The sequence below is a fragment of the Meles meles genome, chromosome 1 (genome assembly GCF_922984935.1).
Source record: "Meles meles chromosome 1, mMelMel3.1 paternal haplotype, whole genome shotgun sequence".
NCBI lineage: Eukaryota > Metazoa > Chordata > Mammalia > Carnivora > Mustelidae > Meles > Meles meles.
Genome location: NC_060066.1, coordinates 93321808 through 93335426, shown reverse-complemented (window position 1 = coordinate 93335426; position 13619 = coordinate 93321808). Strand labels below are relative to the sequence as shown.

The 13619-nt window shown below is 34.8% G+C and overlaps 1 pseudogene; it reads left to right on the top strand.

Annotated features, from left to right (window-relative positions):
• Window positions 1–13419, top strand: part of LOC123947050 — a 30134-nt pseudogene extending 16715 nt beyond the window's left edge.
• Window positions 13420–13619: the final 200 nt, after the last annotated feature.

The window sequence follows — 13619 nt, the reverse complement described above, 5'->3', positions numbered from 1 at the left end:
TGAGCAGAGAGCCCAATACAGGGCTGGATCCCAGGACCCTGGGATCAGGACCTGAGCTGAAGGCAGACACTTAACTGACTGAGCCACCGATGCACCCCATGACATGTCTTTTTAGTTGGTATTGTGAATATTTTGCTTTTTCATTATCATGAAATATAAACATGTATTATAAAGGGTAAATAAAACACATATGGACAAAGTAACATGATGAACTAAAAATGGACAAGACATTGTATACTCAAGCAAATGTCCTCAAGTCCCTCCTCCAAAATGATTTAAAATAACCACCTACCCATCTGGAGGGGCCACTATCTTAACTTTTGTCATAATCAGTTCCTAGGTTTTCTTTATAATTTTACCATATAATTATGTACCTGTAAACAACAGAACTTAGATTTGCCCGCTTTTGAATTTTGTATTAATAAAATAACGTGGTCTTTCTTGTGTCTTGTTTCTTTATTCAGAATTGTGTTGGCGAGATCCATGCTGGGAGTTATACAATGATTTATTATTTATTTCACTGTGCTCATTTCTATTGATGGTCATACTATGGACATTCATGGATATGTGTTCTAAAGCACATGCTCAAGACTCCTTGGACAGATGTCTAGAAGTGAATTTTCTGGTTATACATAGGTATATTTTTCAATTTCATTCAGTGACACAGATTATTTTCTAGAATGTTCTACTTGTGCTCCTGGCCACTAAAGTGGAGGAAAGCTTGACTGTTCCATGTTCTTACCAACACCTGGTATTGCCAGCTATTTCAACTTTAGTTTGATAAGTGTACACACTCATCATGATCTTAATTTGCAATGATATGAGCGAGAGTATTAAGCTATTTTTCATATTCTTTTTGCCAATTTGGAAATCCACTTTTGTGAAGGTCTTTTTCCTCTTTAAAACTGCATTTTCTATTGTTTTCTTTCCTTTTTTTTTTATTTGAAGAAGTTTTATTATATTGATTCTAATCCTTCATTTAAATGTCTTATATTCTGTTGCTGGTTTTTTGCACTCCTCCTTTGTTGTCTTTGATTAAAAGACAGTTTGTCATACATAAACTTACCAGTGTTTTCTTTTATTGCTATTGCTATTAGCATCTTGTTTAGGAAATCACTTACCATCTTGAGATCTCAAATATATAATTCTATAGTGTCTTCTAAAAGCTTCACACTTTTTTCCCATAATTAAACTGTAACCTACCTGGAATAGACTCTTTTGTAACATGTGAGACAGAAAACCAGTTTAATTCTGCAAATGGCACTCAATTGCCCCCTGCCATTTATTGGAATATTCACATTCTCCATTGATCTGCCTTGTCCCTTTGTCGTATATCGAAATTCCATATGTGTGTGGGCCTTTTCTTGGCACTTCTATGTTTTTGTGCCCTTTCTCTATTCCTGTTTCCATTACATAATCTCTAAATGATTAGAGCTTCATAATAAATATGTTAGACTATCTTGAGACTAAGTCTTCTCAACTTGATTTTCTTTTTCTTTAAAATATTTTTATTATTATTTTTCCACTTTTATTTAAACACTACTTTGCCAAGTTCCACAAAAGAAAAAAATGGTAACATTGAATATTGAAATAAATTTGATGGACATTTGGTATATTTGTAATATTCTGCCTTACATCCATGAATGTGATATTTCTCTACTTATTTGTCTAAGTGTTTCTTAATGAAGTTTGATGTGTTTCAATAGAGTTCACATCTTTTGTTAGATTGATTTCCATGTAATTTATTGGCTAAATGCTACTATAAGTAATGTAGTCTTTGTTTTACTAAGTGTAAATTGTGATACAGAGATATACAATTAAATCCTGCTTCACTATGTCATTAGCCCTAACACTATGTTCTCTTTGATCTTTTACTTTCTTTCTAAGTTTCTGATACAGCAGTGAAGAAGCATGTAATTATAATTGCAAATTTCTCCTTTTAACTATCAATATTTGCTGGTTTCAAATAAATTAATTTACTATATCTTTTTAACAATTTCTTAAAATTTATTTTATTCCTATTGGAACATTTATAATTCAACTTATAATTTATAATTCAATTTATAATTCTTTTGCCATTTACAACTAAACAAGTAAAATTAACTTTACAATTTTCTATACATTTTTTAAAGAATGCCATATCCCTATCTTCCTCCTGAATAAGACACATTAATCCACACAGTTCTCTATATTAGAATAAAATATCTTTACTTTACTAGAACATAATATTTACAGAAATTTTCCTAAACCATGATGGGAGGAAAAAATAAATAGTCATCGATGCCATACCTTTTTGATGATTTCACAACAGTTGAGTTGATATTTTCGCCTTTCCTTCTGTATTACAACGGTGAATCAAGATAAAGAGTGGACATGCTCATCCACATTTCCTCTTCAAAGAATTGAAAATACCTGGTCTTTTATTCTCTCCTATTTCTAGCATCTCTAAGGTTTGAACAGAAAAAGGAAGATGGTGAAAAATTGAGGATCAGATCACAACTGAATATTCTTCATACTATCTAAGCAGTTCACACTGCAGTGATTTGAGGTGTGGCCTTCATTGGTCCTGCCCTGCTGTATTGTTTCATTTGTTGGTGGAAAATGAGGATAAGGAACACTTGGTAGATCAACAGCAGAACTGTCCAGCTCTACGGTGCTGGCATCCACTTGAATTTCAATTACTCAAAACTTGTCTACGTTTAAATGATAAATTTTGGTCCAGCCTATAAAACGCTGAACAAAATGTGTTTGCCATGGAAGAAAAGAGTTGGTCGCGGATCCTAGGAGGTAGCTTCTCTGGATCAATTTCAAGACAGAAAAGGAGGGGAGGTGAGGATGTATGGGAACTCCAACACAGGTAAGCCACATTTTCTGGAAGCAGCCAATTTATGTGACACGGGGGATAAGGAGACTTTGTTATGCAGACAATTCTACAGCTTATCTCTGCTGGATAGGGAAAAGCAAAAGTTTAAAGGATTCATGCACCAAATCCTGCATCTTAAGGAAAATTGTTGCCAGAATGGAACACAGCCATAGACCTTTTCCCCAGAAACTCCTAAAAATAGGTGGTTCAGAAATAACTCTTCTTCTTCTTCAAAGATAGGGAATCAAAAATAAAACAGCACAGGACATATTCAAATGAATCAAAAAGCTGGAGAACAGATGAAAAATACCAGAAAAATTTTCACAAAGAAGAAAATTGTGATCTAACATTTTTCAGCAAATTAAAACTACAACAATGCCACAAAAACCCTTAGAGAGTCAACTGCTTATATGAAGCAAAAGTATAAAAAAAATTTACAAGAGCACAAAGAAGAAACAGTGAAACAAATGATAGAAATGAAATGCTAGCTGGAAGAGGTCAGGGAATATGTAGTGGGGAAAACTTAAACATAAAGAAAAATGGGTGACCATAGAAAGAACGCAGGAAGAAAAATCACTGTAGAATACAGATTTAAGACCACAGAGGACAGAAATGGGAAAGTCTGGAAAAATAAAATGGAAATGACTAAAACCTTAATCTGAGTTAAAGAGGTAATTAGAGAAACGGATCACAAAAGAGATATAATATAACATAGTTGGACTACCCAGAGAAACAGACCCTGATTTTTAAATATACAATTAAAGAAAATGTTCTTAAATTTGAAACAAACAAACAAAAAACTCTTTAGGAGAAACATTTCTAGTTATCAGAAGTTTTAAGTGAATTATTTAAGCATTTAAGCAAAAGGAATAAATCACTTAGAGGGGAAATATATATAAAGACTTCCACAGAAACATATTGGCCCCAAGATGTACACAATCCTCTGGGAAAAGAGAGACCCAAGAATTTTATACAACATGAAATTTGTAATGTAAATGTAAAAGCTGTATATACACTTGTAAATATTCACACACAAGAAATGTATTTTCTGATCCCCTTTTGGGAAATCTACTGGAGGACAGCCTTCAGCCAAACTAAAGATGACTGAACATTACAGAAAGAGAGGCTTGGCCATGAACAATGAATCTACTTACATGCAGAAGCAAAACCAAAACAAAAAGAAAGATTATAGTGACAAAACAGGAAGTAGGCATATTAAATTTTGACCTCCTTGAAAAGAGACCGTTAAAAATAGGTCTGGAAAAGAAGGTGAGAGGTGGTGCATGTGTAATAATTTCCTCACCTTCAGTAGTTGCACAGGTAAAAAGACACCAGGTAAAATGGACAAATGAACTTATGGGTATAATTATATTTAACAGTACAATTTTGAATGCTAAAAACATTAAAAAAAAAAACAAAAACAGGGGCGCCTGGGTGGCTCAGTGAGTTAAAGCCTCTGCCTTCAGCTCAGGTCATGATCCCAGAGTCCTGGGATCGAGCCCTGCATCAGGCTCTCTGCTCCGTGGGAAGCGTGCTTCCTCCTCTCTCTCCGCCTGCCTCTCTGCCTATTTGTGATTTCTCTCTGTCAAATAAATAAAATATTAAAAAAAAAAACAGAAACCAAATGGCTCTAGATTTCTGACACATTAGTTTCCATCAAGGTCTCATGATGGAATTAGCAGTGAAACTTTGCAGTAAAAGGCAAGTGGTGCAGAGTTGGAGATGGGCTGAGACATGTAGGCTTGTGCCCAGGTACAGCAGTGGCTAGATCAAGAGGCAGGTGAGTTTAAAGATATGAATTTGTGTAAAAGGTGCCTGATAATTGAAAAAAAATAAAAAATATAACATAAAATATTATAATTATGATAATATCTACCTGTTATGTAAATAAATGAAACGGTGTAAGCTCATCTCTTGGAAAATTGTTCATATTGCTCAGAATGGAAAATTATATGCTGTACAGGATGTTAAAAAACTAAATCTAAAATAAAGTGATTCAAAATATTTAAAAATTAAAGATGGGACAATGATAAAACAGATAAATTTGAATAACAATGCAGGGAGTCTTAATATCACTATAAGAAATTTGAACAGTATATAAAAATCATAAGAAGGACATTTTATAGCAATAATATGTGAAATCCATAATGAAGATATAATTATACATTTTTATGCACCAAATAACTTAGTGGTAATATCCATAAAGCAGAAATTATAGGAGATTCAAGGACAAATAACAAAATATTAAAATACATGATTTTAATTCACCCATCTCATGCTATGATACATCAAGTGGATAAAAATATGGGTAGGAATAAAAAAGCTGAATAGCATAATTATTAAAGTAGGTGTATTTCAGATGCATATATGATAAATGACAGGCTGAAAAATGGCTCCCAAAAGATATTCATATACCAATCCCTGCTACTGTTACTTTATTTAGAAAAACACACAGAGGATAAGTCCATGTAAAGATCAAGGTAGAGATTCTGTGATGAAGCTATAAGCCAAGAATTGTCAACGATTTCTGGCAATGACAAGAGAATAAATTTCTGTTGCTCTAAGCTGCCAAGTATGTGGTAATTTACCACAGTAACCTCAGAAAAATATGTGTGTGTGTGTGTGTGTATCCCTCTTATTTTATTGATTTGTTTATTTTATCCTTCTTATTTTATTTACATTCATATCTGTATTTACCCATTTTTATGTGAAAATATATATTACAACATTTTTTCTAGGTAATCATGGATATTTTTATAAAAGTAGAACATTGTTTCAGCTACAAAGAAAATCTTGGCAAATAATAGCCTCAGGAAAGTAAGTAAAAATTACTGTAAACATATACAATGTCAACCTCATGCATGATAGGAGTAAGCACCTTAAACTATGATGATAAATTATTTTATATCTTCAGACTGGCAAGAATAATTCTATTCTCTCCTCCTTCATTGCCTATCCTTTCCTGTGGTGCTCCCTATCCCTGGAGCATGACCCATAGCATACATTACTCAGTAGTAATCCTTTGCATAACGTTTTAGTTAGATTTAGCCACCAGCAGGTGCTGACAAGAAATTGGAGGTTAAGAGGAGAAAGTGGCTGAGGTAATTTTTTACTTCTTCCTCCCTGTGTTGGTACATTGATTCTGTGGCAGTGAATGGCTCCTCTCTAAGACTGGGACTCATATGGTGATCCTTCTTCCATGGCTTCTACTTTATTTTATTTTTAAGATTTTATTTATTTGAGAGAAAGTGTGAGCAGTGGTGGGGAGAGGGAGAACTCTGGGCTCAATCCCAGAACTCTGGGATCATGACCTGAGCCAGCATCGTGACCTAAGCCAAGGTCATGACCTGAACCAAAGACAGACACTTAACCAACTGAGCCACCCAAGTGCCTTTCCATGGCTTCTACTTTCAGTGGATTCCTAGAACCATAGGTCATTTGAAATAATCTCATTTTAATAGAAATTATCTTTACTAAAATACTAAAAGGTAAAGAGTGAAAAGCTAGAAGAGACAGCCCAAGAGCCCTGGGAAAATATAAAGTAGTCTAACATAGATGTAACTGAAATCCCAGAAAGAAAAGAGAAAGATATTTGAAGAGAAAATGGCTAAGGAATTTTCAAAATTAAGACAACAAACCACAGATTCAAGAATTTCATAGGACTTGAAGCTTGAATAAAATATAAACACAAAATTTTTTAAAATACAGTACATCACCCAAAGAGAGAAAGAGAAGCTGGGGGAAGAGTTTCTTGAGGAAATGAAGACTTTCATTCCTTATGTATGCCACAAATGTGTACAGGGCAAGACAAGTGTTCAGAAAGGATGTGAGAAGACGACAAGCTTTCACTTTTGGCCAATCTCTTGGGTCAGTGCAAAAAGAAACTAGAGACTGAGTTGGAATCATATACGTCTGGGCTAAGTATTAAAATGGTATTCCAGCTCAAAGTCATTACACAAAGACTGGGAAACTTTTTTTGTTTTTGTTTGTTTGCTTGTTTCTTTGTATGCATGAGTGTGTGTGTGTGTGTGTGTGTGTGGTAGCTCCTAGCATTCAAGGAAATCTCTGTCAAAACATTAGCTGAAAACAAGCTAAAGAATACAGTGACCACCCACAACAAGGAGAAAAGTCTAAAAAAATGGTTCAGAAAAGTACAAAACAAATGAGTAACTGCCTTCAACAAGCAAGAATGGCAAACCCTGGGGAATGGCAAAATGGCAAAATGATTTCCAGAGTTACCACATAATAATATTTAAATATCTAGTTTTCAACAAAAAATCATAAGGCATACAAAGAAGCTAAAAAGTATGGCCCAAAGAAAACTATAATAATCACAATAGTAAGATTTTGAGTAGGATGGTTAGATAAAACAATGTAACAGAATGAAGAATCCACTAATAGACCTACAGAAATATTAACAATTGATGTTTACAAAGGCGCAATGGCTATTCAATATTAAAAAGATGGTGTTTTCAACAAATGGGAAGGAACAACTGGACTTTCATGAGGACACATCACCAAAATAGTTTCATGAATAACACACATACACATGAAAACATGCTCAACATCATTTATTAGTTATTGTTAAAACATGAATTATAAACACAATGACATATTACTAACCATCCACTGCAATGGCTGAAAGTGAAAAAAACAAAACAAAACAAAACAAAAACCTGACAACCCGCATGCTAATGAATGTGCAGAACAACCTGAAATCAGTTATCTTTCCAATAGGAATGCAAAACAATACAGCCATGTTCTTATAAAGTTAATCATACACTTATTACAGAACCCAGCAATCCCTCCCTAGGAATTTAGTCAAGATAAATGAAAACATTTATTTACACAAAAACCAGTACATGACCAGCAGCTTTATTCATAATGGTCAAAATCTAGACAAAAATCTAAATGATGTCCTATAACCTGTGAATGGATTTAAAAAATTGTGGTATCTCCATACAGTGGAATACACATGTTCAGAAAGGATATGAGAAGATCAATAAATGACCTGAACTCCGGACATGCAACAACATGGATAATTCTTCAAAGCATTATATGAGGTGAAAGAAGCCTTCCACAAAAGCCTACATACAGTCTGACTCAATTTATATGACATTTTGGGAACACCAGTTTGTGAGGAGAGAAATTGGGTTGGTGGTTGCCCCAGCCAATAGGTGAGGGAAGAGACTTGACAACAAGTTGATACAAAGGAACTTTTTGGTATGTTGGAAATATTCAATATCTTGGTGGTAGTGGTAATCATTGATCAAACTATGTATTTTTAAGGAGTGAGTTTTATATGTAAATTAAAATTTAATAACCTGACAAAAAAAGTTTAAGTAAAAAACATGTATCAAGCTGCTCTGAATACCCTAAAGAGAAAGAGTATTCTCTTGGAACTAAAAAAGCATGACTGTAGAAATTTTAAAAAACAGGATGGAAAAGTATCTTGAAATAAAAACAAAACAAACAAAAAAAAACAGGATGGATATTGAATTTATAATTAGATAAACTAGAAACAATTCTCTCAAAAAAATGGCAAACACAGAGATAACTATTAGGTGATAAAATCTAAGAAAGAATAAGGAAAAAAAAGATTTTTAGTTTTAGAGGGGAATAAAAAGAAAGAGGATAAGAAAGAAGAAACATGGCAAATACCCAAATTTTTCAAATAAAAAAGGCACAAGTGGGGCGCCTGGGTGGCTCAGTGGTTTAAGCCACTGCCTTCGGCTCAGGTTATGATCTCAGGGTCCTGGAATCGAGTCCCGCATCGGGCTCTCTGCTCGGCAGGGAGCCTGCTTCCCTCTCATCTCTCTGCCTGCCTCTCTGCTTACTTGTGATCTCTCTCTGTCAAATAAATAAATAAAAAATCTTTAAAAAAAAAAAAGGCACAAGCACAGGTCTTGTTAAATTTGGGGAAAGAATGTACGTAATGTTTACCTATGACTTCAGATAACCAAATGTTCAAATATGCAATGAAATTAAAATAATTACTGGGTAACATATCATTAAAATAGAAAGTGAACAAAAACTTGGTCAATGTTATAAAATAGGAAAAGTAAATGAAGGCAAATATAAGGAAGTATAATAACCACAAGGAGTTAAAGTTAAATGAGTTAGACAAGCATATCAGTGATCAACATACATTTGCTGAAACTGAAATTGGGGACTATACTATTAAAATGATGTAGAAAGATTGAATATTAAGTAAGAGTAAGTAATTTTCACGTGCTTGTCGTGTGACAAACTGCCATTGACATAAGTAAAAACATTAAAATGTATATAGAGGATTAAATAATTCAGTATCACTTGGTTTCTTTTAAGCAAAAAAGACATGTTACTTTCAAATAACTGTATACTATTTAGAAAAAGAACCAGGTAGTAGTACATAGAAAAAGTTTAAATTACATAAGAAAAATAGATATTTTAGAGACTCCAAATCTGACCACAATGCAGTACAAAAACAACAACAACAAAAAACACATAATACCAAGTAAATAAAGGCCACAGAAATCTGACAAAAAGGAATTTTCCTTTATTCAATTTTTGAGTCAAAGAATAAACCAAGATTGAAATGTCAGCATTTAGAAATGATGTCTAATGTGAAAAACTTGAAAACAACCTTCAAAGACATAAACACTTTTATTAATTAAAAAAAATTATTGAACATAAATGTTATGCAAATTACTTCTAAAATTATGGTCTTTTGAATATTCAAGGCTGTGCTTTTCCGTTATTTTCTGGTTCAGAATTTTTTATAGTCCCCATGCTGTTACCTTTTTCTGTTTGGATTAGTTTTCTTTCACTAAAAAGGAAGCTGGGCCTGAGGTTTTCTGGAATACAAGACTTAAGATTGTTCCGATTGGCCTTCCCAAAACTAGACACAGAATAGAAGTTGATGACTGCAACTTCAGCTCAGTTTCTTATATGTAGCTGACATTTATCCGAATTGAGTCTATTGGATTTCATTGGATTTTTTGGCTCTGGTACTATGGCTCTTCCGTTATTCTAGACAGGGAGGACATAGAGTTCTCCACTACAGAAATACTGCATATAACTGATGTACAGCCACAGTTCTGCACTCCTCACCAGGCTTGTCCTATCTCCAATTATGCACATTATGCTTTTTTTTTTTTGAAAATATGAATTTAACCATGTTTTCTTCTGTATTTGCTGTCTCCGGATGGGTTTGAAGATAGAAATGAAAGGACCTCAGTTTTTGCTAGTTCCCTATATAGATCCCATTCAAAAGAAGGCAGATGCTGAGTTTTTTGAATAGCACAAACCCTATGACTTGAATCACAGGCAGAGAATGATCTGAGGGGAAGGAGTTTTTACATCTTCTTTGTGTCCATCCATGCTTATTGTTTGGTTTTACTCAAGTAATATGCATGGTCAGGAGGTTTTATTTTTTGTTTTGTTTTATTTCAAGCCTTTGGCAACACAATAAAGGCCATTTTCTGGGCATTTGAAAATGGCTGGAATTTGTAGAAGGATTTTATGTCATTGATACTTTGCTAGCCTGATAACATCATCTTCCCATTTTTTTCCCTATCTTTCAGTGATGGTCATCATAAAATTTTATATATGTCCATAATCACCTCCCTAAGGTACATCCCAAGAAATAGAATTAACCAGTCAAAGATATGAGTATTTTTAAGATTTTTGATACACCTAGCCATAACAACACCAACTGTCCATGTCAATTTCTATTTGCTTCCAAAATATTTAGAATTTCTCATTTCAATACCATATATTCATTTTTTTTTAAAAAAATAGCTATTCTATTACACAAAATAGTATCTCACTATGTAGATTCTACTCATTTTTCATTAAAAAGATACAAATTAACATGGAAGCTATCCAGTTTTCCAGGTCAGCGATTGTAAATCCTGTAGCCTATAGCTGTGAGATGTGTAACATAAATGAGCAAAACAGCTCAGGGAATTCCGGGTACTATAGTAAAATATCTCCTTTGTAAAATAGGGATAGTTGCTACTCAACTCCAACTGATGGTGCCATGAAGCAATGAGGTCTAGTTTTGTGAAAGCTTCCAAGGGAAACTAGACATCCAGAAGAGGAAATGAAATCTCCTGGAGTTTAAATACCAGACTCGAAGTCAACTTTTTAAAAATATTTCATAGACCAAGACAAAAACATTTGGACATGATTTGGCTGATAGCCCAGAAGATTAGAACCATCATACATAGTTTGTGCCAAATATCTATTAAATTTATAATGAGAAGACTTACACATATGAACCTTATTACCTTAACTACATAGAAATATATTTGCTGAGTTGCTTTTGGCTTTCTATCATCAGATTTTACAGAGAGTTAACATTTGCGAAGTGCATTTAAGAGATTCTTTACATTTTCTACCAATCTGCTTAAGACCTAACAGGAAAAGTACATGAACAGATCAATAGTTGTAGAAAACATATCAGGCAAAGTCATTATCAGTTCATGATACAAACTGTTAGCAAGCTAGGAATGGCAGGAGGCATTGTCAGTCTGAGTAAGGACATCTACAAAAAAATCTATAGGTAGCATTAGGTTTCCTTTGGAAAAACTGTATTGTTTCCCCTCAGAATCAGGAAAAAAGTCAAGAATGTCCATTTTCACCAATCTCATTTAACATTTTGCTAGAAATGTTGGCCAATGAAATAAAGTAAGGAAAAGAAATTACTGCCATACAAATTAGAAATGGAGAAATGAAGCTCTTTTTATTTGCAAGCATCATGACTGTCTATGCAATAAACCCCATCAAACCTACAAAAGAAAGACTCTCTGAACTAATAAGGGAGGTTAGAAAAGTTGCATGGTACAGAGTCAAATTATAAAAATCAATTGTATTTCTATAAACTAACAACAAATTATTGTAAACCTAACCTTGAAAAAGTACCTTTTACAATATCACCTCCTCCAAAAAACAAACAATATAAATCTAACAAAATGTGTATGGGATTTATATAATGCAAAACATTGCTGAAAAAAAAAAGTCAAAGAAGACCTAAATAAATGGAGAGAATACTGTGTTCATTATTGGGATAATCAATAGAGTTAATATCTGCTCAATTTAGTATAGACAATGCATTCCAAATCAAAATTCTGGTACGAGATTTAAAGATATAGACAAGCTGACTCCATGATTTATATGAAAAGACAGAAAGCCAAACCAAACCAAAACAAAAAAGCCCTAGAATACTCAAAGCAAATGGAAAAAGAAGAAAATGGGGGGACTCTCACAACCAAAATTTAAGAGTTACCATAAAGTTCCAGTAATTAAGAAGGTGATGTTGTTTAAAAAAAAAAAAAAGTCACATTGATCAACAGAACAGAAATTTTAAAAATAGACATATATAGATATGATCAGCTTATTTTTTAACAAAGCCTCAAAACCAAATCAATGGAGATATGAAAATGTTTTTCAACATATGGTGAAGTCACAGTTGGATATTCCAATGCAAAAATTGAACATAGACTTTTAATTCACAGTGTATATAAAAACTTAATCACAACTGGTGATTGACTTAAATGTAAAAAATATATAAACTTCACAGAACACATGGGAGAAAAATCTTTGGAAACTTATGGTAAGCAAAAATTCAAAGAATAATACCTAATTCCATGAAAGTTAAAAGGGACAAATTGAACTTCATTAAAATTAAAATAATTTTTCTTTGCTAAAAGCACTGTTATGAAAACCAAAAGCCAACCCTCCTACCAACTGGGAAAATTTGCAAAGTTATACATTTGATGGGGTGCCTGGATAGCTTAGTTTGTTGAGTGTTGGTCTCTTAGCTTCCACTCAGATCATGATCAATGGGCCTTGAGATTGAGCCCTACATCGGGCTCCCCAGTCAGCTGTGGGTCTGCTTCTCTGACTCACCCTTTGGCCTTCTCCACACTCTCTCTCTTTCTCTCAAGTAAATAAATAATTTTTTTAAATTGTGTATTTGAGACAGGTGACTGCTTGCTGGATGTAGCCACAGGTCATGTGACTAGAAGGGCTCCCCACAGATGTTGTCCTTCCTCGGCAAGTCCTCAGCACCCTCCCCAACCCCAGCCACGGGAAGCTGATACAGTAACCAGAACGAGGACTCAAACAAGGACTTAGAAGAACGGAAGCTGCTGCTGGACCCTGGCAGCCCCCCACCAAAGCTCTTGATGGAGCTGAGTGTAAGTACCACAACCTGCTTCCCACTTGCACAGACGAGCAAGCCCTGCTCTTCTCCAGCCTTGCTAAGACAGCCAACAACATCACTGGCATGTCTGCTGTGGACTTTCAGGGCATGGAGCAGCATGAGCACATGGAGCCAGTGAAGCAGTACAGCACACACTCTGCTGTGCTGAGCAGCAGTCTGACTCGCTGGAAGAAGCTGCCGCCCCACCATCTCTCACCAGCCAGTCCCACCAAGTGCCGGCCAGCAAACCCTTCCCCCTCTCCGACTTGCAGCAGGTCTACAAGAGAACTTCTTATGCCACAGTACACTTTCTCAGGTCGGAGGGGGTGCAAAAGAGGAGCTGGTTGTACAGTTTGGGATCCTGTGAAGAGGGAATCCTTACTCAGCTCTTCCTCTTCTCTTCTTCTCTTCTTCACCCCAGCTCCACCCTGCCTCTGCGGGCTTCCAGCTTCACCATGGCTCACACACTACCCTAACCTGCTACTAGTCACTGAGAAGAGGGTGGAGGAAGAGAAGAGTGAGGCTGGAAGCCTGGGCAAGTGAGCATGGGAGCAAGGGAGGACAGAA